A 6,029-nucleotide genomic window follows, 5' to 3' on the forward strand; every position below is an offset into this window, starting at 1 on the left:
GGCTACAGCAGAAATTCTTTCCTTACATCCTTCCCAAAGTTAAATAAAATTCATTTATTTTGAAGGATGAGTAAGCTGTAATCATGCCACAACATTGCGGTCCGCTGAGTATGAGTGGACAAAACCTAATTTAGAACTATGTTATAAAAAGAAAACTAGAGATAAAATAGCTTCTCCCAAAAATCCCAGCCATATATTAAAGTTCTCTTGAGCACATTTTTAGTGTTTTTCTTAAGTGGCCACCTACTTTTGCAATGTTGATTTCAGCAGCACAAGTTCACCCTGGGGAGGTTATCAGACAGAGCTTCTCACTGAGCGTTATTGGAGGCATCTTGAGAAAACCTAGTTGTGGAAGGTTTTCAAAAGGAGGGAAAGGAAAATGGGGAAAAGGGGAAAGGAAAGAGGAGGAGAAGGGATGAGAGGGGAGGAGAAGATAAGAGAGGTAAAAGGGAAAGGGAAAAAGGAGGAAGAAGCAGCTTCCAAGCCATAGCCAAACGTCCTGATGCTGATCAGTTCTGTTTTGTTTTGTTTTCTTGAAATCAACATAGACAATAATGACACTGAAGGCTGAGAAGGAAGTGCACGACATGACCAGGATCGCTGTAGATACCCAGTTCTTCATGCTGGGGAGCTCATAAAAGCTAGAGAAAGCTCTATCAAAGCTGCAAACTGTGTTATAACAGCTCCTACCAAGACCAGCATGTTCTGCCCAGCACTGCATTTATTGCAATATAAACGGCTCCTACTCCAAGGCTCTAGCTTCTCAGCAGATGAGTCAGGAAAGAAACTCTTGCTCACAGATGGTGAACAGAATCATGGAGAAATTAAGTGACTTGAGGGATCTCATAAAAGCAGACTAATATAGAGCTGGGAATTGATCCCAAACCCTATGAATTCATGCTGTATAACTTAGAATAATGCTGTCAGTGAATTTCAGTTTTGTGCATGTAGGGTGACAAGTTTAAGCTAGTTGTCTGGATCCCTATTTCCCATAATGGAGAGTGACTAGCAGCTCCAGGTGTTTTGTTCCACCTAGCTCAGTCATCTGTCTTAAGGCAGCATTAGCAGCCTTGGACTGATTCTTCCTTGGTGCCTATTTGGAAAAATATACTCAAAAGATTTGGACAATATGTGACAGACACAAAAACAAACTAGTAAGTTTGCCTTGTAGTGATTTCTTGACATGGTACAATCTTTTTTTTTAAACACACTGTTCTTTCTATAGGGGCTCTTGGACAGCCAAATCACTTCTCCCAGCATTGTGGGCAGCCTATTGCAGCTAAATCTTTAACGGCTCGATAGATATCTTGGGATGAGATTCATCTAAACTAATATTAGTTCCCTTTTTGTCAGGCATTCAGTCTTAAACTCCCTCTGGAGACAAAGGAGATTGACAGACACTTTTTCAGAGTGATTTATATTATGGGTACACAGATGGCTAAAATGCCTTCACCTCTTACCTGGTTCTGGAGGAGCTTAAATCCTTTCTTTGACTCTAGAGGGGACTGAGAAAATTGGTTCAGGTTAGACTCCTTGATTTCAGAGGGTTAAAGTGAGGTGAGAGATACCCTAAGCATAAAGACCACTTTTCTTTAAAGCCAGTCATTACTGCTATGTGTGGCCCGTCATACCAGAGCCATAGTTTTGCAATAATTTTAGATTGCTTCTGTTGCCAGTGGAGATGCACCCACATTGACCTCCAAGCCTTTCTCTGCCACCTTTTCTGCTGAGCCATCACATTCATGCAGCTTTCTTGAACCAGTCTGGGGAACTGATCCAGACTAAAACTAATCACATTTTTGGTCGGGTTAGTTTTAATCCAAGAAGTTCCTTGAAGCAGCCCATTTGGTGGCCAAGGGAATTCCTGTGGCTTTACTCAGAAGAACATGGCACGAGAGGACAAGAATAAGTTGGCAGGTGAGCAGAGGGGCTGAGACCACCTCTTTGGCAGCAGTGAAATTTATGCGGGCTTCAACAGATTGGGGAGCAAAGGCCGAAGAGATACTCATGTCTGTGTTGATAGAGTCCAAGTGTTCTGCAACCTGCAAAGAAAACTACTGCCTGTGTTGCAACTCCAAGTGCAAATATTTGCCTAATTCTCCATGGCAAAATTTAACCAAAGTGCAAACAAAGAAGCAGGGTTAGACTGAAGAATAGTTTTTTTTTGTGGGGGTCTGGACATCCCACCCTCCTCACTGTTAGTATCAAGTAACCAGGAAAAGCAAGCTTTACATTTCTGTGTGCTCTGAGAGGCCAAACCAGTGGGAGCTGCAGGGCTAGGTCTATATTGCTTGTATAAAATCAGAGTTGTTTGCTAAATCCAGTTGCTCATGTATAAATTGTTGGAAGGCAGAGAAAAAGCACAGAAATCACCATTGCGCAAATTGAATGCAAATATGTTGTAATGAAGAGTGAGGGAGAGGCTAGTCCAGGGAATTTTTCTCCATTCAGTGCTTTTCTATAAGGTTTTAATAGGCCTTAAGCAAATGATTTATCTAACTAGCTGTTGAAAAAAATGAGCATTTAGTCATGCAAGTTCCTTCATCTGTTAGGGGAAAGAAATAGGATTTACTAGAACGCAATTCATCCCAAGTATCTTGCATAAATACTTTAAAATGGGAAGATTTGCCCTCTGGAAGTGTTGATCTGTTTATTCATTGATGGAGGGTGTAACTATATTGGAACACATTTAGCTTTTAGATGACTCAGGGTAGTTGAGACAAATTGTGCTCAAGACTGTTAATATCCAAGTTTCTCCACTGGTAAAAAGGGCATTTCAGGAGATGTAACCAAACTGCGTTCTTAAGGATATGTGGCCCCTTGCTGGTATTAATCCAAATCTCTTATGACACTTTCACTAGGAAAGAGACAGTCTGTGCTTGGTTAGTCCAGATCTAATCCAGTGTGGAATGGCTTCTCTGCATGGGTTGGACAGGCTGTACATATGTGCTGACTGACTGCTATTAAACTCATGTATGAGGCCCGTCCATCTTGCTTTGGGGCACTGATATTTTCCATCCGATATCCAATCCTGTTTCCTAGAAGATAAGGTTAGAAGGGACCCTCACAAATCCCATGGTCATCTTCAAATAGAGACCAAGTCTGTGAAATCTTTCCTTTTTCCTCTGCTTAGCTACTGATTTTTATGACTCTTGTAAGAACTTTAATATCTTTGAGACTTCCAGCCCCCTTTAAGTGGAAATTGGCCAGAAGTTTCCAACAGTATTACAGAAGGAACTTGCAGCCAAATGGGAAAACAGCTCAAGTGCATTAAGCTTTATTTCTTCAGGAAATTAAGCTAATAATGCAGCCTGTTCTTTTACAGTTTGGAGAAAGGAAGAAAGAAAAAGAAAAAAAACCCCCATGAAGTGTATTTTAAAGTCAGCTTTATCTTATGTGGAAATACACTTTACACATAAATAAATGTTTACTGCTTATATGACCACCTGACAGTTAAGGTTGTTTAGGTGATACAATTTAACATGCTGTATATTAACAGATTAAGTTATTTTTAGAGTTTAACCCTAAAACACTGAAAGTCACTTGGTTGATATTATCTGTTTTTGTAATAAATATAGTATTGCTGTGATTTGTTTTGCATTAAAGTACTTCAATGCACTTTTGGCCTGAGCAAGGGTTTTGTGAGTCCTAATTTTGATTGAAGATAGAGGAAAATAAAAATATTTAAATGATGTGTTTGAAATGATGTCATCACTATGTTTCTCAACATAAAAAAGGGATCATGGACTTCAACTGAAGTTAAGGGGATTTACGTCTGTCACTAGGAAAACCTCCTGATAAGAAGTATAATGAAATGCCAAAACTCATTGCCTGAAGAAGAGCACATGGTTTCTTTCACTGGAGGTTTTAAGAAAAAAGATAAACATGACAGGAAAGGCTTCACAGAATTGGTCTTCATTTGGAGATGACCACTGGACTTTGGAGGGTCTCTTCTAATCTTTCTTTTCTAGAAAACAGGATTGGCTATCTCATGGGGAAAAAAAAATCCTGGTCAACACAAACCGATAATGTCTCCAAGTCAACAAACGGTGGTGTAGGATACACGTTTCCAGAGTCACAAAAGAGGATTTTTTTCATAAGGTTAGTAAGAAGAATAATTAAAATAATTGTGCTTTTCAGTCTTTTGGAAATGATGTAGAAGGCCTTTCAGTGCAGAAGGCTAGCCATTTGATGCCCAGGAGTGCAGAGTCATGACTGTGCATGTGTTGGCTGGAGATGATTCTGCATCACCAGTAAAAGAGGCCTTTCAGTCCAGTAAGTATACTGGGAGACAGATTTTTCCCTTGAATAGATCGTGATTTGTTCTTATCAGGGGTATTTTCTCAAGCTGAGACTCTAGGGCACCTCAAGTGGCATGTAATTTCAGTCACCAGAACCGTGGTCACCAGCTTCCTCCTCCTGTGGCCAAGGCCCAAGAAACCCCAGAAAATGCCAAGTTTTAAAAAGCTCAACCACTGTTGTTGAAAAGGGATGAAAGCAGAGACCAGTGGTAGCCACTAGAAGGGGTCAGGTGGTATATAGCAAACTGCAGGCCTTGTTTAGACCTTCAAACATGACTCCCCTTTGAGGTGAGCTTTGTTGACTTTGCAAGAAAGCCATCAGCAGAATGCTGAGATGAACCCAACAAGGGAGTAAACATATGGTGTTATTGAAGCAGCCCTTGTCCCTCCCCACTTCACTGTTATATCATCTGCACCTTCTGTGTAATGGCACGGGTTGAGGGCAACACTGCCAAGGCCAAACACTGAAAACTGATAAAAAGAAATTGCTTTTCCATCCACTTCGGTTCATGGAGTTCAATGTCAGGGAAGATCACAGATTTGTATTTCTCCATCTGGATCAGAAGGAACCCTCACTGGTGAAGCCATTTGAAAATGTCTGGGCTTGTAGTAAGGCTAAAATGTAATCTGGAGTGAAACAACCAATGTTTTAGGGAATGACATTGATCTTAAGATGTCTTAAGACATCTGCCTTAGTGCTTAAGCTGCCTTCCTAGGGAGCTCAGAGGTTGCATTTTCTGGGGGACAGCATGCCCAAATACAAGGATCCTTGCACCTTCTCTGAAGTAAATGCTGTGGAAGCTACCTAACTGTTAGATACATAGTCAGTTTGACCTTAGAGTAGCCCATTGCCTTGCATCAGCTGAAGGGAGCATGGTTGGCATCCCTGCTCCTTGCCTGTGGCAAACGCAGACCAACATGATTTAGCACAGCCTGTGGTAAAACTAAACTGATTTGCATCATTTGGCATCCTGAGGGGCTGAGAGAGCATGCCTAAATGCATTCTGCAATAGTCTGTGAGTCTGTGTCCTCAGCCACCTGCCTGAGGTCCTAGATGGGCTGTTGGCTAGGTGGACCATGTACCCTGATCAGAGCTCACAGCTCTTGTGCCTGAAGTTAGACGACAAATTTTCTTGAGAAGACTCGAAGGACAGAGTTTTGAAAGATGTTTAGGGATATGACTTCTGTATTCACTGAGAGTCACCCCCTGCCTCTGTTGTGGGAATTGCACAGCAAGCTTTCAAAATTAACTGCATGCTGCCAAAAATAATCTGCAAGGTTTCCTAAAATTTGCTCTTTCCTCCAGTAAGGACAAGATTTCTTTTAGCTCTGGCCACAAACTATTCTCCTTGTTGTCACCTCATAACACTTTTTAGGCCTGAGGCAAAGAGCCATACCTGCAGATGACAATTTTGGTGGATATACCACCAAGTTGCTTGGCTTACCTGGCAAAGCACATGCGTGTGCGTGCGTCTGTGTCTGTGCACGTGCAACCATCCCCTACTAGGTAGAATCAGAACTGCTCAGTCATCTTTTTGGCCCAAACCGTATGTCTACAGGTTAATGTGAGTGTGAGGAGGGAAGGCTGCAGGCAGAAGGAAGAAGCAGGCTTTTCTGTAGCCCTGGGGGATCCGAAATTTATCTCTCTGTAGCCATGAGTATTCCTGCCTGGTCACCCTCTGAAGTGTGGTGACTACTGCAAAGCTCTGCCATAGCTGCAAAGCTGTT

The sequence above is a fragment of the Dromaius novaehollandiae genome, chromosome 2, assembly GCF_036370855.1.
Source record: "Dromaius novaehollandiae isolate bDroNov1 chromosome 2, bDroNov1.hap1, whole genome shotgun sequence".
Lineage (NCBI taxonomy): Eukaryota > Metazoa > Chordata > Aves > Casuariiformes > Dromaiidae > Dromaius > Dromaius novaehollandiae.